Source organism: Phaethon aethereus, assembly GCF_964289735.1.
Source record: "Phaethon aethereus genome assembly, chromosome: 3".
Classification (NCBI taxonomy): domain Eukaryota; kingdom Metazoa; phylum Chordata; class Aves; order Phaethontiformes; family Phaethontidae; genus Phaethon; species Phaethon aethereus.
Genome location: NC_138576.1, coordinates 72,318,426 through 72,342,268, shown reverse-complemented (window position 1 = coordinate 72,342,268; position 23,843 = coordinate 72,318,426). Strand labels below are relative to the sequence as shown.

General features: G+C 37.6%; 1 protein-coding gene across 1 annotated transcript in view; it reads left to right on the top strand.

Annotated features, from left to right (window-relative positions):
• Nucleotides 1–23,843, top strand: part of VIP (vasoactive intestinal peptide) — a gene marked incomplete at its 3' end in the record, with an annotated part of 37,346 nt that overhangs the window by 5,722 nt on the left and 7,781 nt on the right. The gene's annotated exons all lie outside the window — the stretch shown is intronic.

The window sequence follows — 23,843 nt, the reverse complement described above, 5'->3', positions numbered from 1 at the left end:
AAAACACATTTCTCCAAACTGTTGTTTCCTTCCAAGACTGAAAGAAAATGTTCTTTTCCTTTCCACAAACGTGGTAGTCCCTCTTAAGTTCCCAAAGATTAGAAAGGACATAAACTGCTTACACCTCAAGGAACAAAACAATTTGTAAGTGATGGGATTCAGGAAAGAAATGTTCTTTCTAGGCAAGATTATTGCAAAAATGTCTGCTCCTGGATTCTGAACCTTCTAAAACTTCTGGCATTGACTAAGTGAGAGGGGGTAGTGGTGCAGCAGGTCGCGGGCGTCTCCCTGGAAATATTTTCGATCCTTTCCCTTTTTATGGACTGTACTGAGGATCCAGATCTCCCTATAGGCGAATGGCTTACTCGGTATTGACTGCTACTGGTCATGTTATCGCCGTGCCCAGTCGCTGAGGTAGCGTGTATCAAGCAACCTGAATTCTTGTATCCATTTCAAGGACACGGTTGTTCTCAAAGTGAGATGTTCTGCACTGTAGGCCAATGTGCAGTAACGTTTTTGCCTAACCCTTCAGCCTCCCTTCGTCTTCCTACAGCCTGGTCTGCGGGCTGTAATGGCCACCAAGCTCCTGTGAATAGCTCCATCTCATGCTTGTCGGACCCAAGCGCAGCAGTTCTTTTATATCAAATGCTACTCCTGTCCGCTGTCCGCTTTTATACACCTCGTGACGCGACTGCTTACGAAAATTACTTTTAAAACGTATTTCTCCTTTGCTTTTCAGGACCTCTGAAGGACACCTGGTAAAGTCTATGACGAGAACAAGCTATTTTTGAGTTCCACATAGTATTTCAAAGAGATGACTTTAGTCATCAAACCAGAACAAATATGTTGTGAAGTGAAAGTTGTGATATATTTGTTTCTTATGTAATAAAAGTTGATATTTACATTGTAAATATTACTCTAGAGTTCTCTACTGAAAGCTGTACATAAGGATGCCAGTTTAACTCATGAGAAGTCTGTAAGTCCATATGCTGTAAATCCTTTACTTCAATAAATTCATTTGAAAATGAGTGTGCAGCTGACAAGAGCCCATCATTACTAATTAATTGGCTTATTGTAGGTGTGGTACAACTTCAGATAAGGCTCTATCATAATAGGGATACATTTCCAGATAGCTTCATAAATAAGTGTAAAAACATGAGGAAAAGAATGCACAAAGTGTGTAAAACTGCATTACAAAGATCTCTGAAGTTTACTGCTAAGCAAAAGGGAATGCTTTCCTAGCAGCTTACCAAGCAACTAGAGAAAATGAAAAAGCGTTAGAAATTATTTTACCTCCAGCAGCATCTTTCCCATCTGTTCACATTTTTAATATTTCACAATATACAAATTATATTAAGACCAGAAATGTATCCTTTATTTTCACTTGTGTTTTGGATGGTCAGGAGCTGACAAACATGCAAAGAATGCTATCCCTTGATTCGTTTGATGCCTAAAGTCAACGGTTATTCTACATTTAATTGTCTGTAGCTTTGATGATGAAACTATTCCTTACATATAAAGTAGATCTGAAGGCACTTTACTATTTTTTCAGAATTAATGTAATTTAGAGAATATGCAGACAATAAACCATTTTATTATCACAGCAAACTATTACGGGTTTGAATCAGTGCTGCAGGTACCTGGAAGAGTAGAGGTGCCAGTAAGTCCTGTCTCCACTACAGTAATAGAGGAAGACATTATTTTTCAACTGAGGTATACTATGCTGTATCAGAAAGACAAGCAAGTAAGCCTCCAGATCCCATTTCAACTGGAAATTTGCAGCTGGTTCACTGTTGCTGCGACATAATCTGGTTGTGTTCTATTAAAATTGTAAATTTAACCAACTGGATTATTTTCTAAAGAGTTATTTACTGTTGTAAGGACCGACAGTTCCAGTGCAGTAAGGAAAGTGTGTGGTACTGCATACACAACATATGAAATCCATATTCATGCATGATACCAGCCATAACACTCCCATGACTCCCCTCCCACCTCCTAGAAAGAGATGAAATTTGAAGTAGAAAATCTTATCAGACCTACTTACAAGTTCAATTTGGAATTTCAAGTACATTTATATATCATACATATGCACACATAGGCAGTGATAAAACTGATTTACAAGTTTCACTTAGAAGTTTGCTGTTCTCATTTAGAAGGAAGCTTCAAACATGATAAAATCTGAGATTTATGTGGACTAGTTCTCATAAATATGTAACCTTACTTGCAATTTTTTTGAACATTGGCAACTGCATGTCAAAAGAAAACCAGCTTACACAGATCAAGTGCTATAATTGCTATTTCTACCTAGCCTTGACAGAATTTATTTTAGCCTAAGCCAATGAATGGTTCACAAAAGTTGGATGTAATTTTGAAATCTTCTCTTGAAAAGTGATCATCTAATGGTGGTCGACTCTAAATGCCTATCTTATTATGAAAATTTGAGTCCAAAAGTGGCTTTGGAAATACTTGAAGGGTACCAACAGACTGATGCTTTAGTACTTAATTGGAAGTTTTCTTCGGTGTAATTTGAACTTTGTTAGGATTTCTGTGATAAGTCATCTTTAAAAAAAAAGTTAAAAAAATTAACCAGAAGCAAAGCTGCATATGGTCTTCATACACATAACTTTTTGTTTAAATAATACATAATGTTCACTCACTCAATTTAGAGTAACAAAAATTAGAGAGATCAAACTTTTGACTCCACAATTCCAGAATAATTTTTTTTGTAAATAAATTTACCTTTTTTATTTATTTCCAGTTTACCAATAAGGCATATGATGGAAGAGCTTCTCTTCCATGTCTAATGTTTAATCTCCCCAGTACTTCGTTCTCCATAGAAAACTGCAGAACTTTAGAACATGTATTTCCTCTGTTACAATGGAGATGGAGCAGGTTACAGAAAAAAGGGGTGCTTATTAGGAAATCGTATATATAATATATTAAAATACAAAATTAATACCTTAATTATTATCCCTAAAATAATACTGTGATAGCTTCCTCAGAGGCTTAGCAAATAGAGGCAGTCTAAAAGACATGCTAAATTTTATGTACATTTTAGCAAAACCTATCACTGAGAGATACTATCCTCCAGAATAATATACCTGAGTTAGTATTTGTGTTAAAGGATGGCTTTTAACTTGTCATAGCAACTTTTGACATTCTGTAGGAGATATAAGGCCCAATTAATGCATTGAGACGAGTTAATTGTGGAAGTTGTAACTTTGTTCACCTCGGTTCCACAGGCAAGTCGTTATGGTAAGGTTAAATGGTAAAGTTGAATTAAAAATTGCAACATTTCACTGAATGAGACAAATTTTCAGTCTGTCAGTGAGTCCTGACACATCACCAATCTTACAACCCATCTGCAAAATATCACAAGAGTGGTATCAAAATGTTGTGTTAATTAGGAGAAGGAAAGGGGCAGCTCCAAAGAGAGTGTCAAGAGGAGTGCTGGGAGGAAAACAAATACCTGGGAGATTTAGAAGAGCATCACTGGCAGAGAGAATGCAACCACCTGGGAGGAAGGAATAAAACTGTGAGGTGTTATTGGGGTATATGTTAAAGAAACATCATGTTTCTCCAGAATTTCACTTCTAACACAGGGTAGGAATACCTGTGATCGTAGAGGGTAGAAGTCATTATTTTATTTTGTTTTATTGAATGGGTTTTGCTTTTTGGACCTACCTCATGGAGCTGCTAAAGAAAGGGACAGAATCACCTCTAAGTGCATCTTTACCAGCACTGGAAGGGGATATTTGCTGGTCCTGAATCCACCCAGAGGATTTGCATGCTTGTGTGCATCTGTACAATCATCACCCACCCAAGAGCAACCCTCAGGACCGTGTATAAGACCGTGAGAATTACAAAAGTTGACAAAACATTTTAAAATTACAGCCAGTAAAAGCACATTAAAAATGAATAAAACCCAAACAGCTCCTCTGATACTTTAAATGGGTTTGAGGGACTATGAGTATTATGTTCCACCTGAAAGTCTGAGACAAAATTTCTGTCTGAAAATATGAAAATGGGTACCTTGGATTCAAAGCATAGATATAACTTCATTTATAGGGATATTGATTTCTCCCCAAAGACAGACGTTTTGGGAAGAGATGTATGTCTACAGGAACAATTTATTTGCTTGCAAGGCATTAGGGGAAGGTAGATGGAAAAGGCTGTCTGCTACCTCTTGTGCTACTACCTATGCTTTCCACTACCTCTTTTATTTTTCCCTAATTTTCTCCCTCCCTCCTCCACTTACCTCAAGCTTCCCCACTCTTTGTTAGTACCGTCACCTGTGGCTTGCAAAGCTAGTGCATGAACGTATACCTATGTTTTCGAGAAGAACAATTACAGCAGACCCTAAATTGATGCTGCAGCCCCCTAATAACCGCCGGCCTTCGTTGTGGAGGCGGGTATTGCAGAGAACCTGTCTCAACCAGATGTGCAGGAGCAACCCGTCCTGCTCACAGACAGCCCCTGACTTCCCGCGAGGGCTTCCCATTCGGCTTGTGGCTGGCGCAGGAGGCTGACCTTTCCTTGGATACATCAAACAGAACATGGGGCCTCCCGGGGCCGACGCTGGCTCAGGCAACTACAGGATTTTCAGCTCTTCGCCTTTCTGCTTTGGAACAGTCACATACAAATCGCTTGCCAGGTTGACAAGCTGGCTTCGGATTGGAGGTAGGAAACTAGACACCGGTCTTTTACATCGGTCTTTAAAAAAGTCTGAAGAACAATTTGATGTGCCTTCTGCTTTTGAAGTAGAAATGGGAAAAGTTTTACTTCAGTTTTGTACAGGATACATGCAGGCCACTTAGTAGGGAGGGGAAAATACAGCTTTTCCTTGTGAGGATAAGTATTTTCGATAACTTAATTGATTGACATTCGTAAATAAAAATATGACTGATTATTCAAAGATTAAGCTGAAAGTGACATAAATCATAACGGTACAGAGAAAAAGAAAATTCTCTCACCTAAATATCAACATTGTCATGGCGAGAACAATATTTTAAATAAAGCACGTTTTTGGGAAAGAATGGGGGTTGTTTCAATAATTAGGGGGAAAAAAGAGGATAAAGATCCTGTCCTTCCCTACTAAGTGAATTATTTAATACTAGATGGAGTTTTGCATAGGATAATACATTTAAAAGGGTGTATGTAAGGTTGGTGCATAAGATCCATTTTCTGGCTCTTTTCTGGAACTGGTCTGGAGTTTAGAAACCCTATTTCACATTTCAATGAGACCACAGGATCTAAGACCCTAAATTATTTCCAAGCACGGGCTATAAATCCTTTTAATATGTTTATCCTATTACTCAATATTTGTCAAGTCAGAATTTGCTCTTATCTGACACATACCCTCTTTTTGGCATGGTGGAAAAGCAGAAGAGAAGCTAAAAACAGTCACTGTCTTCTACTGTTAGATGAGATGAATCAGTGAAGACCTTGCTACTTAGGAAATGTACACAGAGCAGCAATTTTTGCCAGTAGCATATGAAATAGCCAGGCCACTAACTGGGTAGGACGTACAGCACGTTACCAGTACAGAACAGTATGTTCTCTAGTTTTGCTTGTAAAATTACCTGATGGTGTTGCCACTTGGCCAAATGGTAGGAGCTGTCAAGTTCTTGCACATCAGTTTTTTGATAGAGAAGAAATCATTTATATGGAGCCTGGATGAGTCCTAATTTTTTGCTTATTTTGTATACTATTGAACTGCTTGTTACTGGAAGTGGTCACAAGTATGTTTGGCAGATGCCTTATCACCATTTGTTGCTATTCTAACACAGCTCTTCATCTTTGTCTTTCAGCCAATCCCTCTTCTCATAATCACAGCCAGAACATCTGCACACTGTTTTAAGCAAGCAATTTTGCTTCTTATTAGGGAGTATAGAAAGCAAACTGCTGTATTCTAGGAAGAGTCTTCAGGATGAAGCTAGGAATATATAATTTATGCAGAAAGATTGAATCTTGGTTAAAAAGTAAGAGGAGTTTGAAAAATTCTAGATTTGGTGCTGGTGGTTTCAGTCCTGCCCAGTGATTCCTTCCAGAGCAGTGTGTCACGCTTGGCATTACATAGCTGGTGCCAGAGCTCTGACCTTCAGAAGCGAAGCATGTAGTAGGAAAGAAGAAACTGGTAAATGTTGAGATAGAGCAGGTGAAGACTGTGTCTTCGAAAAAGTACCTGGTGTTAAACCTAGTTTATATATGGGTTTTGTTCCCTGCAGATTTAAGACTCTTGCTTTGAGAAGAAAGGGGTCATCATCTCTTGCTGTCAGAGGACCTCACATCATGCAAATCCATTCATTAACTTAACAAACTCTATCAGGAAAACAGCTGGGTTGTTTATCCCCTAATTCTGCTGCTGCATGGCAGCTTCTGGATCTACTGGCTGTACTCACTGGGAATCTTCTTTTAACTGGCAGCCTAAACGTTTGACAGACACCTTACCAACCATTTGTTATCATCCTAGTGTCCTCATTCTAAGAGTACCATTGCTCTTCGGAGGGAGTTGTATTCCTAGATGTATTTACACACTGCATTTCTCTCCCAGCCTTTGCTTCGTTAGGCTGAAGAAGCAAAGTCTGTCTTGTCTCATCCTGTAAATTACTCTCCATTTCTGAGACTGTGTTGGAGTCCCATGCCCAGTGGGTTCATGTTCCCAAGTGCATTTAACACTCCTAAATTACAGGTTACCAGGTGCAGCTTCACCTTCGAAATTACTAAATTACTCTGAATGTTTCTTCTTTCTTGCAGTCATCTTGGAAAAGTGACTAGTGTTTTTGAGGGCCTCTGTTTTGAGGGCCTTGGAAGAGCTGATTTTTCAGTCTGTAATTTTTTTGTTTCTTCTCCAACATTTCCGAGTTTCCAAAAGCTGAGGAAGCAGAATCAAGCGCTTGAAATATGTTACCTTTTTCGGGGTGGGTGGAGGGGGTGCCACTCAATCCAGTCTCACACACCTGTAAAGGAAAACTAGATTCCTAAACAGGCAGATGCCCAGGTTGTTAGGTCGTTTTGCCTAGATCTCTGAATGCATCCTTTTACGTGGCTATAGCCTGTACTTTTTAATCCAGCTTCCTTAACTCTGCATCTGAGGGAGATGACAAATGCACGCCTCATGCTGCCCTTCCGTCATCTGTGGTACCGGGCGGCTGGGTGATGGCAGCGGCTCCCCTGGCCCTTTGCTGGCTCTTGGCAGCCTGAGGAAGGGGAGATGGAGGTCAGCTCACAGCAAAAGCTTAGCGGGTTATCAAGGAGACAGGGATAAAGACAGCTGTATGTCCTTTGACTTGCTCTGTGAGTAATGAGTGGTAGAGGTTACACACTGGCTTGTCACCAACATTAATTCTTCAAAAGGAAGAAGGAAGAGAGCCGTGCAAGCACTCATTTGTGTATTTATGTCATGTGTATTAAAATACTATGCTAGAGTGTAGTGCCAGTGACAATGAGGGGCTGAGGGTCTCCTTTCATTAATAGCTAAAGGATTACAACGGGGATTACCTTCTGGATCATTAGTCTACTGCTGTGCAGGAATAAAGAACTACAGCTGAGTGGACTACTTGGGTCATCGCTCTTTGATTTGTGATTCATTCTCTGTTCAGTACAGGTGAGAATACAAGTGCTTAATGTACCCTTCTTTCATAGAGAAGGGGTTTGATTCTGTAAAGATCAAATTTAATTGGGCATTGCACGTTCTGTAACTTTCAGGCTCCATTTATACGTATTCTCCCAAAGAATGGTTAATTCAAAATTTCATTTCCCTGGCCTTAGCCCAGTTGAATAGCTTTTGCACATTTACAATATTCTGAAGGGTTCTGGAATCATAGATGAGATAATTAGGTTGCTTTTCAGCTCTGGAACAAAAATTGAACTTTACTTGGTAAAGTCAGAATGACATTTCAATGTGGCTTTTTCTTGGCTATTCTTTATAAATACGTTTGCAGGATCTAATTAATAACTAAGTGCATGGCCAATAGAAAATTTATCTTTGTAATAAGGTCTAATCCATATAAATGTCCTATTTTATATTTCTAATTACATTACCACTGAACAATTCCTTGAGAGAAATCTATCAGAAATTCTCCTTCAGAGATGTACTGTGTTTTATACTAATTTTATGTTTACTGAATGATGAACTTAATGTAAAACCAGCATGGTACATAATTACAATGCATACAGATTATTAAATTATTTTCTGCTAAAAAGTGAAGGAATTAATGAAGGAGAATCTTTCTTGCCCCAGCTTTACTCTGTAGCTGCAACGCTAGACCACAGTGGAAAACATTGTGGTTTCAAGGACTTCTACACTGGCTCTGGTAAAATTTAAAGCAGATTTTAGGCTGCTGTACTCCAGGCTGTTTGATTAGACTTTGTAAGAACTGTGCATGGATAGAGGGGCTCTGGCAGGCTCAGGAACTAGAGTCTTCCAAATTCAGCCCACAACACACATACAGCTTAAAGAGCTTTCTTTTTAGCTAGCTCTGCACTGGTTGAGGACTTCTTTATACTGTGGATTTCCCTGGGTACCTACTATAACTTTAGGCTTCTTTGTGTTGCTGGACATAAACAAAGGAATTTGAAAGAGCATCTCGTTGTAACTTATCTGGATAAAATCACAGTACAAGTGTGACACTACAAGAAAGAGACAACTTTGTGGCGTATTATTCATTGTGGGAGAATCTGCTGCTGAAAAAAGTAAGAGCAATCCAAGTCCTTAGTAACTTTTAGATCAAATTTGATATCTCACTTAAGAATTATTGAACATTTAGATATTTTTTCCAGTTCCTACTTTATCATCTTCAGAAACAGAGGCTTGGCAAGGTCTATTTTCCTGAGATTTTGGGCTCAAATGTTGCAAAAAACTTCTGGTTTTTAATGCTTAGATGCGCTAGATACACATGACAAACCTCTTGGAGTAATTACCCAGATATGACATAACTAACAGGAAAAATTAATTCATAATTTTATTTTTGCTTTTTGAGCTGTTTCTGCTTATTAAGGCTTTTCTGAAATGTATTGATTAAATAATTTAATTCAGACAATAACTTTAGGCAAATTATACAAACATTATGTTACCAAGGACAGCTTTATTTATTTTTCTTTTAAATACAGCTTCAAAATAAAGGACAGCTTAAAGTTGGTATAATTACCTTACATAATTTCCATAATTTCCTTCATAATTGTCTGTCTGTCCTTTTTATTCCATCAGGGATAAACATACAGGAGAAGGAAAGCTATTTAAACAAAACGAATAATGCTTGTGGGAGACAAGTTTGTGTAAATTAGCGAAGAATAAATTTAGGTGAGAAATGAGATGAAGTTTCTAGCTACCATAGAGCTGAAATTCTGGAAGTATGTTCCAACTGAATTTTAAGCTGGCACTTCATAAATGTAGCACATTTATGAATTTGGTAATTTGATATGGTTTTCCCATGGTAGCAAGGACTAGGTCTTGGACATCCAAGGGATCGGAGTGCTATATTACAATTCAACATATAAGAGAATCATATCAGCAATTAGTAAAGCTTTTCATTATGGATGTCTGTTATTTGGCAATTTCTCACTGATTTTCATTTTGGTTGTTTTGTTGTATAGATTTACATATACAGAGAAACTTAGACGGTTGATGATATTGCAGCTGCATTGATTTTACTTTTCTAAAACTGTCAGTAAATGCAGAAATGTAGAGAATAATCAATGTTTTGGGTCACAAAATACTTCCAGAGAAAGTGAAATCTCATACATATAAAAATATCACTCAAAACTAAGGAAGACTACATTTTTAAGTAGAAAAATGGAACACATATTACCATTTTCAATGTTGCATGATAAATCAAATACCATTGGGAAAATGTGCTTTGCTGCACGTCAATTAACTCACTCAATGTACATAACAATACATGCATGTATATTCATATACACAGTTGCATACATAGCTGTTTTTCTAAGTCTTGGCAGGTCTTGGACTTTCCAGTGGAAATGACAATCAGATGAAAACCCTGCAGCATAAAGCATAAACATGGTTAATCTAAACTTTGTTTCCTGTTACCTTCAGGTTCACTATATCATTGAGGTGGGTCACTAGATCATCAGAGTTCACCTTTCATTACTCTTCAGAAAATTCCTTACAAAGAAATGTACATTTTTTTTCTGATTTTTTACCTTTGGGTTCCACAGGGAGGAATGCAACAATCGAGGTCTGGATTTTCTGTAGACTTCGTAAGTCCTTCCAAGGTCACAGTTAGTTGTTGGTAAACATAGAATATATCACTGGCTCTGTAGATCTACAAAAACTGAAGATATATCCTGATCACATATGATTTTGTTCTTGTGAACTCCAAAAACTTTCACACTTAGGAAATGGGGATAGATATGAAGGTGGACTAGACCACTGATTTTATAGGTAAGCCAAAGAAAGCGCCATATAACGAGAAAAACTGAACTCAATCCCATTCAAAACAACAAAAAATACTGTGAATCAGGATCCAAATGTGCCATTTTGATATGCTGAGAGTCTTCTGCAGAATATTATTCATGAATAATTTGCTAAACAATTGTATTGAATTAGTATATTAAAGAACACAGATACCAGATTTAGCACATTCTGCTTCTAATTGTATCGCCATTTGCATATCACAACTCCATTACAATCACACCATATATAAATAATACATTGCACCAAGTAACACCTTTAAACTTGAAACTTATGTCATAATACGACATGGTACAAGAAAAACAATATGCAAAGAGTATTTAATCATAACAGTCAAGGTGTTAGGTTAATTGAAGTCTGTATGATAGAGCTCTCAAAGAGTTTCAATACATTTAATAGGAAAAAAAGAGAATTATCAGGTGAGTTAGTCATCTCAAATTATTTCTCATTTACCTCTCATAAATCTCAGTTTAGTTTTTAGGACATGTTAAGTAGTTTAGAATGAAAATTTCTGCCTAAGAGCTAGTTGTTACACATAGCTTCTGGCTGTACTGAAGTTCACAGTAAGTCCCTACCATCAGATGAGAAATTATTCTGTATCTAAAATGGCCTCTTGACCTAGAGAAAGGTCCCAACCACGTGTTTCTAGGATGATTCACATGCATAATTCAGAGGTGATTAGTTGTACTGGTTTCCATACTCCTTGAGGAATAGGAAAGAAATAAAGAAATTAAGAGAGAAAATGTAATTAATGAGCAATGAGGACTGTTAAAAAGGTAGGTCTGATTGCAGCAAGCACCTGGGAAATCTATTAAGATCACAATTAACTTGTTATTTCATCCAATCTGGAAGAGTTCAACTTGTTATAATGGCACTCCAGGACAAAGCATGATTTTACAGATGGTTTTATTACTTTAAAGTCAAGTTTTTTAAAGGAAAAAAAGAATCCAAATGTCCTTTCCTCAGGTGTTTTTCTTGAATTCAATTCCTACTCAACCTGAATCTTTTCAGAGCCCTCCAATATCTGCTAGCACAAAAGTGCCACTCAACCAGGCGTACAGATGCCTCCTCCCCTGCTTGGCAGGGATTTTCTTAGCAGGCAGGCCAAGGATAAATATCACCATGGCATTCACTTAGGAATATTGCATTAGCGTGTGTTGCAAGGGTTTAATGGCGACTGACTTGGATCACAAGGGCTGCTTGCCTTTTTTGAGATCATAAACTACAAGAGTCACACACTTTCAAGGTACGGAAGAAATTACTACAACTCAGTTTGCCCATATAACTTTACCTACTCCATGATAATTCTTTGTAGAAACAGCTTTTATTGGATAAACTCATCTACTAAAATTCCAGTGCAAGAAGGTTTTTATTAAAGTTTTTCTGGAATGTAGAAAATGGGGAAAAAAAAAAAAGAGCAACCTGTGGTAGATTCAGCTTTTGCATTTTAAAACCTGCTCTATATTTCTTGCATTTAAGATTTTGTTCAGAAAAAAGTGGAAGGCTGACTTTCATTCTCTGAAGCCTCTGTTTAAGCAGTTAACTCCATCTGAGACCTTCCCATTAGTCTCAAAGTGCAGGCCGACGATTTTTACATAGTGCAAAGTCAGATTAATTTCAGTTCTGCAGAGAATATATCTACTCTTGCTTCAGTCAGCCTAGAAAGAAGGGGAATTAACAAAGCAAAGAAGATAGATACATTCATTTTCTCTATAATTTGAAGAAACTTTATAATATTCTCAATGAAAATCTTTGTTTAAAAGATTAAAGTATATGAAGATACTAAAATGCACTGATGATGTTTTCCTTTGATAATCGAATGCATTGACCATTCTTGCTAACTGTAGTAATTTATCCAGATTTCTCTGGTGTTTTGCATGTAATACACGTGTTCTTACCTGCACCAGCATACTGAGAGAATATGACAGAAAAAGTTTCAATCAATCAAGCAACAGAAAAAAAAGCCCTCCAAGCCTTCCACTCGGCATCTGGCTCAGCGTTGGAAAGGAAATAAACATGTATTACAGATAGTTGGCTAAATAAAGCCACAACTAAAGCTGTTATAGAAACTCTGTGGAAACGATGTCTTTGAAAATTGTCAAATTTCTGTGGCCAGAATCCAGGAATTTTGTGTTCTCACGAAATGCGCTTACATGATCCCAGAATTTTCTTAGCTCTTTCTGGTTCATACTTTAAGAAAAACTTGAGTCTGAATGCTTTTCCGTGTAAAGTGTAGCAGCTGATCTATTAAAAGGTATTGTTTCTCCTTACAAACCTGGCTTCTCTAACTTCCTCAGTCTGTTTTGGTTGCAGCAGCTCTGCTACCAAGATTCTGCAGGCGAGTTAACCAATGTGGCATAAGAAGTCAAGATTATAAATTAAATATTTTGTAAGAAAGATGCCTGTGGGCCAAACCTGATGAGATATTTACTTAGTTGACCTGCTGTAAAGTAGGACCAGGAACTTACAGAAGGAAATACAGAGTTTAATGATTGTTAAGATGCACAGCTATGGAAAGTCTACAGACAAACATTTCCCTTTCAGGCACCATATATCTGTAGTTTAAAATGTATTTTATAATAGTAACTTCACTTGGTCATGTTCCTCGAAGGAGTATGGTGGTTCTGAATACTGTTCTAGTATCTGAATACATTTTTAGCTCAGCAGCTGCTACAAATGCAGGTTGTTGATGCACAGCATTAATTGGTAAGTACTGGTGAAGAAAACAGAGAAAAAAATGAACTTGCATGAGCTGCCTAATAAAGCCGAATTTCCTTCTTGGTGTGAGGGGGATTAAATAAGGAATTGCAGTAATGAAGTTGTCAGATGACTTAGAGAGAAATCATGACTTTTACTGTTTACAATCTATCAAACACAACTGTTTCTGACTGTGTCTGATTGGTTTTCTTGCCAACAGTTGCCTTGCCACAGGAGGCTTCCTAGCACTTATTCTATCTTTTTTTTTTTTCCTTGTCTCAAAACAGTATTGCAATCAAAACTTTAGTACTCCAGTTTTATTCTAGTTTAACACCAATGATTTCACAGGAATTATACCTGTGTGAAACTGCAGCTGTGGTCCTGTGAGCTAAACATACCATAGGCAAATTTTAAGTTTATACTATATGCACTTCATGACCAAGAGTAATGATGGATTAGAACCTTGGCATACCTGCCCCAGCTTCGGGATTTTTGATCTAATCCATCTCTTATAAAGCCTGAAATAAGTTTTTATTAGTCTGACTTTGAAAATTACAGGTATCAAAGGGCTGATGCAACATTTCATCTCCTTTTCCTAGCGGTCTTATACTGTATTTTTTTTTCCCAGGGCAAGGCAACAAATTACAGTGAAAAGAGTCCAATTTTAAAGGACACAACAGTAATATATGTAAACTAGAAATAATGATCATGATGAATGTCTTTCTGGTATCACAAATATACAATGGAGTTGTAGACATATAATGGCATTCAGCTTTTTAATGCATAGTCAGCTGGGGAAGGAACCATGGCACTTTCTGCCTCTGCAACCTATGTCCCATACTTTGGAAAAAATAAACTTAAAATGTTGTAAAATCCATAATTACATTATTCATAACTAATTGCTTTTATAGATTCAGCATGCTGCTGGTGTTTACACTGTAAGTGGAAGGTATATTAAAAAGTCAAAGAACAAATAAGAGCAGCACTATTGATAGATGAACTCTGATATTTTATTTGATATGGGAAATCTGTGTCAGATTCAATTGGGAAAAAGGAATATATTTTAATACATTGAAATGTATTTCTTCTCTCTTAGTTTCATAAGAACAGAAATACAGTTAGGTATATGAAACCCTCCTGGAATTTATATCTGATATAAGGTTTTTGTGTATATATGTGGTGGGTGGAGTTTTTGTGTTTTAATATAAAGATGCATATTCCCTCAGTATAAAAATAACCTTCCATTCATGGAATCATAGAATCATAGAATTATAGAATGGTTTGGCTTGGAAGGGACCTTTAAAGATCATCTAATTCAACCGCCCTGCTTATTTATTCCTAGAATAACAGGTTTCATAAGGTCATTCTTTTGCTTATTTATAAAATGAAGAATTCTTTGAATATGGTTGGTGTCTATACCATAGCAGAACTCTGAAGAGGTGTTACTGTATCAGCTTACATAAATTGTAAGATATGCAAAAATTTTTTGCTCTGAGTCATGGTCAGGTGTAACAAAAAAACCCGATATAGCCTTCTGTAATGCTATTTCACATCGTTAGGCCTCCATTTTGTAACTGGATATCCTCTAGTATCTTCTCTGTCATGAGCTGTGCTTGCACAGAAAAGCTAGAACTATTTGCATGGGAATAAGGTTTCCCTCTAAGCAAGTGTTACCTGCTAGTCATTAACAGTATGGAAGTGAATCTTATTAAACTTTACGCAAGAGATATTGTTAATTCCAGTTGCCAGAGAACAATGTAAGAAGCTATCACCTCAAAGCATGAGAGATTTTTCTTGAAAGAAATCTGTTTATCAGAATGTTGGCTGAGCACATCACATATATAGGCATATAAACACGGAAATGAATTGTGATGTATAATGTATCTTAATCACAAACCAGTGAGCCTTATTTCATGGAAGACAAAACTGCAATTTGATTCCTTCAAAAGAGAAGAAATCTCAATCACACACTATTGTTGGTGGTGACTAGTGACACTTACTACAAAAGATTAGTGAGCTTGATGTAAACTGGTTCTTAGACTGGTCACACGTTGCAAGGAGACGTGCTCATCGCCAAGGCAGGGGCAGTGGTGGGGGTAAGGCATCTTTTATGGACCCTGCCTGGGCTGGGTGTCTATAGCATTGCTAGCGCCCTAGCCTCAGCGGTACGGCGTCTCAACAACCTGTAATCCTGGTGAGTGTGTCTGGCAAGGGTGTGCTTTTACTGTTTTCTACAGATATTTACATATGCTTTTGAAAAACAGAGAAGTGTGTTACACTGACAAAATCAAGACACAAAGGCAGTCTGGGTTAGCTGTACGATATATCCGTGTTTCCCGGGTCCTTCTCTTGCACCTTCGTGATAGATATTCCTCCCCGTTAACTGTATAACCTGAAGAAATGACAGATCATAATAGGAATAATAATAATTGAGCTGACTCTATAGCGTTTAGTTACATTAGCTGATAACAACGGTAGACAATAATACTGCTAGATTCTCAATACAAACAAAGTTCAGTTAGAAAGACTGACATCTGTTTCAGGAGATGCCCAAGTATAGCTCGTAACTCATCTACAGTTCCTGAACAGCGATAGGCTGAGTCCTGGGCTCTGGTTTATCGCGGGGCATAAGCTGCAGTGAGGGAGCTGCAGGGCAACTGGGTCCCTCACTGGGGGAGGATGGAGAAGGACAGCGGGTGCAGAGGTTTGCCTGGAGCCAGAGAGCCACCAGCGATGCTGCTGTCCCCACAAGCGCGTTGGGGGTACTTTCTGTTCAGCTCTCTGAGGTCGGTGTTACAAGCCCGGTGACTCTCAAGTGGCTCGCAATGTCAGGAGAGTCGATCATCGTGCTCCATTTTCCCAGCAAAGCACCCCTTTTCCTGAACACCGCCAACGGTTGTGTGCCATTTTATTGCGGCACATAAAGTGCCAATTGGATTTTTTTCTGCCAGAGGTTTAACATTTACTTTGAGTGTCATATGCTGAATGACTGATCATATTAATTAAAAACAAACAAGGAAATTATTGAAAGACACTGAAAGTCTGATGCAAGATGATGCTCTTGCTGGAAACAAGCTAAAATAAATGGCGTCTTACCTTTTCCATCGTAACAAGGAAAAACAAATAAGGGAGTAGATATAGTCAGGGCAAAATATTTTAAGTTTAAAATGGTCAACAGCAAGAATAATTATATACATGTATAATGTGTGATAATTATGTATTGCATATAATTATTTATACTATATTGGTAATAAAAGTAAAATTAATACATAATACATAAAAACTTGTATAAGTATTTAAAAGACTAATCAGGAGGCATTTAACATTGGGGCAAACAGAAACAATGCTCGCAAATACTGAGCTCACTGTATTAATTCACTAGTTTTTAGATTTAGGCCTAAGTCCCAACAACTCATTGATATCTGGGCCAGAAAGTGTGTGTAAAATGCTAGTCATTAAAAAAAAAAAAAAGAAAAAAGAGAAAAAAAGCCATTTCCACTCTTGTCTGACCCTGAAGAAACCTAAAGACACCCAAAGTAATTCAAATTTTTGCCTTTCCTCAGATGTCTTAAGTTCTGCTGCTGGAAGAGCCCAGAAGCCCCTCGAGTTGTAACAGATTTCATGCTTACGTCTCATCAATATCCACAGAGCATATGTGCTGCCTCCTATGGCATCTGGGTGTGTTAAGACAGGGCTGTCTCTGAACTCACCTACACATCAGCATCCCAGTTTTCTCCCTACGTCTCCAAGAAGTGGCGGAATTCCCCCCCTTTGCCAACAACCTGGGGTGTGAGCACTTAGGGGTCCTCAGCTGCTGCCAACGCAGATTCAAGCTCAGCTTTCTAGTAAATTGTGCTAACCAGAGGGATGTATGTGTCCAGGCAATGGCCAGGGAAAAGGAACGTTCTTGAGCCCTCCTGTTATGCTGTGTTATGAATGGGCTAATAAAAACTTGATCATGCCAGAGAAACAGCAAAAATGAATGAGGATGGGAGGAACATGGATTCTGCTACAGAGAATCTATATTTATTTAATGTGTTTTGAATTAAATTACAGACATTCAGTTTTGTAAGAAAGGGAATTGTACAGGCATCTATATCCTAGAATATAAGAAATATAAAGAAAATAAATCATGATACTCTTCAGAAAAGTGTTCTAGCCCTTGAGATATCCCCTTGAATTGGGATGGCCTAGATGAGGAAATGCCCTGGTTGGCACGTGCAGGTTTTGCAGATGCTCTGCTGAGAGTCCTGCTGTGTACAGGGAATACTGGCACTCACTGCTGGTGATTTTTGGATGGCCATTCCCATGTAAAGCTGCTGGAAGCCTTGTTTTTTCAATCAAAGGGCAACAGTGGAGGCAGAAGTCTTTCCGCACCCATCCAGCGCTGTGCCTCCCACAGCAAGGCATCATTTAAAGCCTGACAACATTAGTTTTCTTTCTGTGACCGCTCGTAAATCTAGCACTTCTGCTGAAAGACTGTTAGGAGCGAGGATTTAACACGTGTGACAGGTACTCCTCTGAAGCCTGAAGGCCAAGACTACAGCAATCAAAACATCTTCAGCACTCCATTGGGTGGCCATTAGATAACAATGGCTTTTGGCCAATCTGGATGTGAGTCAGTCTCAAATTGCGAATCTGAGGGAAACTGCACAATTAGTTACATTTTAAAACTGGAAGCAGTGAAAACTATACTGAACAGCCTTGCCTGAGAAAGTAGTAAAAAGGACTTAATTGACGTGAGGTTTTGTTAGAAGCATGAAATTCACTTTTCATAAAATTTGATTGTGTGGGAGTTAAACTTTTTTTTTTGGTCACCACCTCAGTGATGAATAATGCTACTTATTAAAAAGAAAATCTCTGATGACTGTTGAGATCTCTGAAAAGAACAGACACTTTTTATCAAAACTGGTTTAGAAATGATACATAAAAATAGAGTGGAAGAAAATTTTCAGCCAAAAACTCTCTTCCTCTAGACAGGTACAGGTATAATACTATATTGTCTGACATGTAAGCTACTAACAGAAGACATAAAATCCTATACACTATTAATCTTGTTAGTATTAACCTTTCTGATAGTCACTGTTTCTCAAATCTAATCATATTTCATATTGATATTACAGTGCATAGCTAAGGAGCTCAGAACGCTTTAAAGATATTAATTAAAGCTCATCCACAACACTGCTAGGAAGCAGAGCTAGAATCATTAAAAATATCTGACAGAGGAGGAGGAACTAAGCAGTAGAGAATAAAAGTGACATATCTAACATCCCACAAAGCGACAAATTAAATCCAATATCCTCATTGTCAATTCATTGTTGTAGTTGCTGGGAGCCGGCCTTTTACATTTAAAACATGTGAAAAGATCAAAAATGTCCACTGAAAATTCCAGCCCCCTTAGCTGCTTAAACCAGAGTTACAAGTAGACAGGTCCTGCGGAGCAGTACGTGGTGTCAACACATCAGAGATGCATCCCATGACCGGCTCCACTCTTCTAGCTGGGACAAAAGATAAAATAAGCTGCAAAACGCCAATTCCTCAGAGTCAATGGCTGCAGCATGACTTGACATGCAAGGCACCATCCACTCATTAAACAGCTGAATTTAGCAACTAGTCCGTAAGGGTAGCTCGCTTAGTGCTCATATACTCAGTGTACGTTAAGGGAACGTGGGCTGCTTTCCATGTCCAAAGATGACTTGCAACTGTTATGGAAACCCCCTGACATCATTGATAAACTCTGAGCGGAAAGGATTGTATAGTCATCTAGTCAAAGCTCAGTGGATTAAAATATGAAGTGTACATGATAGTCACAATGAAAAATGAAATTCCCCAACACTAAATTTTTGGATATTTCAATTTCCTTGAAAAAACTACACATTCTTGTTTACGTTTGCTGTTCAGAACTACACTTTTGATAAACTAGGTTCAAATGTCTGCAATCAGAAGTGATTAAAAGTCTACTAGAAATGTCTTTTAAAAACTGAAACCAGATTTACACCATTTCACAATGGTATTCCAAATAAGATCTTTATTTTGGTTTAATTGTTGCATTTTAAATGAGGATGTTCTTCCAGCACAACACACACAAAGAGCTACACAGCATTTCAGGCTTTTAAAACTCATTTCTAACACACGGTTTTCATAATCACAGAGATCATATTTTTATAATGCCTTTAAAAAATACTTATTTTTTCAATTTTAAATATTTTTTTACCCTCAAAAAAGACAATGTTTCAAAAGCTTTTTTTTTTTTTAAATTAGGAAGTTTTACTAGGACTTCTGAAGACACAAGAGCAGATTGAATTCAGTCAATTCTAACTGGAACCATGCTTACAAATGTAAGAAATTCTGAAGTTATTTGTAACAGAGGTATGCAAGTTTTCCTTGGCTTTTATCTTTCCTTTGAGATTTTCACTTGAAACTGATTTTTGGTGTAACAGTTTTGTGGAAAAGGCACCTCTTGTGCAGACTTTTTCACCTTGATGTCTGTTACTAAATATAAACAGAGCTAAGTGGTTATGCATTACAGGCCAGATTTAACAATCAGTTTTGTTATTTTTATTTCTGCTGACGGAAATGCCAATGTATCTTTTTTTTACATATTCAGAAGATCAGTTAGTAACGACTTAATGATTATTTCTGAGCTAAAATTTGGTGGTCAAACATATAACTGAATTCCAAACATCTGATGAACCTTGACTTTTTATTAACCAAAGAAAACCTCTTTACAGCTTTCTTCAGCAAAGTTGTTTCCAGGAAATTATAGGGTGCCATAGATGAGGGAGCAGAAACACTAAAAGATTATGAATGATATTGAAAATAGAATACACATTTGTGAGCTATACAGAAAGCACACCTGCGTCACTAAAAGAGTAGGGCACATCACAGTATCTATGCATGCTAACATAAAGACATCAGTAGGTAGTAGGTTTCCCACAGTTTCTTTCTGTAAGTCAGTGTAGTCCCACCTACAGAATGCATTGGGTGATATACTAACTCACATTATCTGGGAAACCACACACTTCTTTTAATCGTCTCCCCTTTGCTGTTCTCCCCGATTTTGGTTTATAAAGAAAAAAGTAATATTTTCCATAGGATGGGCCAACTGAGCAAAGCTAAAAGAGGCTGAAGAAGACAGCAAATGTTATTTAACTCATTCAGGCGAGAAAGCTAAAAAGATATAAACAAATTACATTTGAACTCAGCATAATAGAATATCAGTGAATTATCTTTTGTCATAATTCTACAGAATATGTAAAATAACTCAGATAGATACATTTCATCAAAATATGAGATACTAGCAAACCAACTTTAACAGCAACAAACACCTAAGACTGCGAAGTGCAAATTACTTCGGAAAACACCACAGTGATGATTTCAGATCAATGCCTACTGTTATCTTATTCCTTCATCAATGTATAACTCACCTCACCAAGCCTCATAACAGAGGCTTCCCCTTATGGCCCTTATATATTGTCTCTTATATATGAGACAATAAATAAACAAACAAATAAATCATTAAACAAATAAACTTCAATATCATGGCTGACCCGATGTGGTTCTTGAATCTCTGCGCTCTTGAATCCTAAGTATATTATGCTGTCTTAGTTCTTAAGAGCTGGAAATCTCTACATCTTTCTACATCTTGCTAGGTTAAAAAAAATCTGGGATGCAATTTATATGTATCTGTTTCTGTGTGAACTTTTACGAACTCTAATTGCCTTTCTGCTTTGATGTACTCATAAAGGCTTTCAGTGCTTCCATTCCCTTCACTCCCACTTGGGAAAATATCCCAATCCCCAGAATCTGACCTTTGGCTTGTTTCATGAAGACGAAAGCAGAGAATTTATTCAGGCTCAGAGCAATACTAACGTCATTAACTAACTTCCCACTTCTGTATATCCCTCAGTGGCTTCACAGAATGCTTGATTGGCTTTTTGCTTGTGTATTTAAATGACATAAGACCAGACTTTTGCTACTGAAGTATCTATTTCCTTTGATTATTTTATTGCATTTTTAGCTTTACCTTTTGCTGATGTTTTTTGAATTATAATTTTTTAATGCTCTTTTGTTTATCTGGCACTCTGGTTTACAGACCAGTATTGGCCATTTCCAGCTCTCCTTCCACTCCTCCTTCCGGACCAGTTCTCCTTCCTCTTCAGCAGCTGTAGTGAAATTGTGTCCCTCTGAAGTTAGTGCAACCTTTGGTTTTCAGCACTAGGAAGGTGCCTTATACGGCTTTGAGAAGGAGCCTCACCTGAATGTGTCACCTCTGAGCAGCTAAATTTCATTCTACCATCTCATGTTCTTTGGATTCTCAGCAGCATCTTTGTTAGGTTTCCCAGACACATTGCAAGTCCAAGCGCTTACAGTGTCTTCTGAAGAGATTTTCTGTGCCAAAGTAGCAATTTTGGGCAATATTAACTCCGAGAGTTGAACCGAAACCCTCTAAGTCACTTCACATAGGCTGGCAAACAGCAACGGTAGTTTCTATGATGATCTCTCTGCAATGGGAACCGGCCTCAGTTTCACATCACATGCTATAAATGGTCTCTCTCTTGCAGTCAGTTTTAGTCTTTTTCCATTTTTGTTTCTATGACCGCTCTAGTCACTCACCTACTATGGCTGACTTACGTATTTTACTTTTTTTAATGAACTGTCACTAGAGCAATGATGTGCCTTTCCACAAAACACTATGATTTATCTGGTTTAAGCAGAGTAAAGAAGGAAATCCTTTCACCCTCTCCCAGGTCTTCAGACATGTGCGGTTCTTTCTACGCTGTCGATGAGAATTGACACATGGGATAAAGATGTGGGGTTTTCTGTCTTAAAATGCTCCTTTATGTTTGATTGTTTGGCTTTGTTATTATGGACTGGACAAATTACTTTCTTCCAAAAGTCCAGGCAGTTGCTACGCCATAGGATGGTAAGGACGGGTCCTGAGATGTCAGCCATGATTCTGACTGAAGGAGGAGACGATTACATCAATATCATCCCTGACTGATATTTGACTAACCAATGCTTTAAAAGTTACAGTGATGGGGATTTCACAGTTTCCCTGGATAATGCCTGCTGGCACTCAACTATCCTGATGGATTGTTTCCCTGATATCCAACCTAAGTATTCTTTGCTGCAACTGACGAATACTTTCTCATATCCTCCACAGTAGATGTGGAGAACAACTTATTGCAGTATTATTTGACTTTTTCAAAATCAGCATTTTTATCTCATAGATTGTATTTCATAAATAGCTAGTATGTCACCCATAAGTTTTCTCCATACCAGGTCTCCCTGTTTTTCTGTGTAAATTATATTTTCAATATCTCTGACCATTTTTTTTGCTCTGGATTTTGTTTTGTGGAGATTACAACTCCGATGTATCTTTCCTGAAGTACAGAAAAAATAATCCACTTGAATTTTGGTAGATTGAAAAAACTACTTCACACATTTTTCATATTGTATATTTTACACTTATCATCTATTCCCTCTTATACATCTCAATATCACGTGTTTTTTAAATTAAAACATTATAATATCCAGAGCTTTTTCTGTATAACTGCTGCTTAATCTGTTGACCCCCATGAAGTTAATGGAGCTGATTATTCCTATTTAATATAGTGTTTGTACTTCTTAAGTTCCATGCTCTTAATTTCAAACCTTTCCTCCAATCTGCCACCCTAATGTTTCATTCTATTTTTTTCCTCCCCAAGTGCTTGCAGCCCCTTTGTCTCTAATTCTATTTGCAATTAATAAGATTTTCTATTCTGTCCTTTCAGTCATTAAGGAAAATACCCCACCCAATGTAGCTCTCCAATTAATGATGGCATACTGACAATGCTACATCAGATACAGCTTTCCCCATGTGCATGGAACTTTCCTGCTCCCAATATTTTTGTCCAAATTTGTATTTCCATAGTTTGTTTACAAGACTGTCACGGGAGACGATGTCAAAGTCTTACCAAAGTCAACAACTAGTGCTTTCCATATACCTCTTCCAGCTTGTCGGTCATCCAGAACTTTCTATGCCTTGGAGCAGATGAACACATCTGTAAGCAACATTTCTTCTTCCCCCCCCCCCCCCCCAATCTCCTTCACATAAATGATATCTACAAAATAAAGGATTGTAAGCAAATATTCCAGTATTGAATCACATTGTTCTCTGTTATGTCATTTAATGTGTAATTTTTATTTTGACCTAAAATACTTAGTTCCTCTTTTGCTCTACATTTCTTTTTTCCCTCTATTCTTGCTTTGATCCTAGTATGAATAATTATGTCCCCTCCCCAATTTTAATACATCTTTCTTTATGTCCATATTGCTTATACCCAGCCTGATGTTGTTTCTACTTCGAATAAAAAGATTTAAATACTTCACATTCAGAGGCCTACACCACTTTCAGAACTCAAGAATACGTTCTCAACAGGCATCCCAAATCCTGCTCGCCTGTACATGTTTTTGACTGTATTTACATGTCCAACATGGAAATTCTCATTATGGTTTGAAAATATTGAAAGCAGTCTAATCTGTGACGTAAGAAGTAAGTGAGCCGATGTGTTCTGGAAACAAAGCATAATCATCCAACACAATAGTTTTCAGACTGTTCTCTGCTCACATCTTTAGAGAATCTAGTAAACACGGAAAAAGATCACAGGTCCCACAGTGGGTTTTTTTATACATTAACTTTTCTTAATGACTCTGTAATGATTGTGTGAAA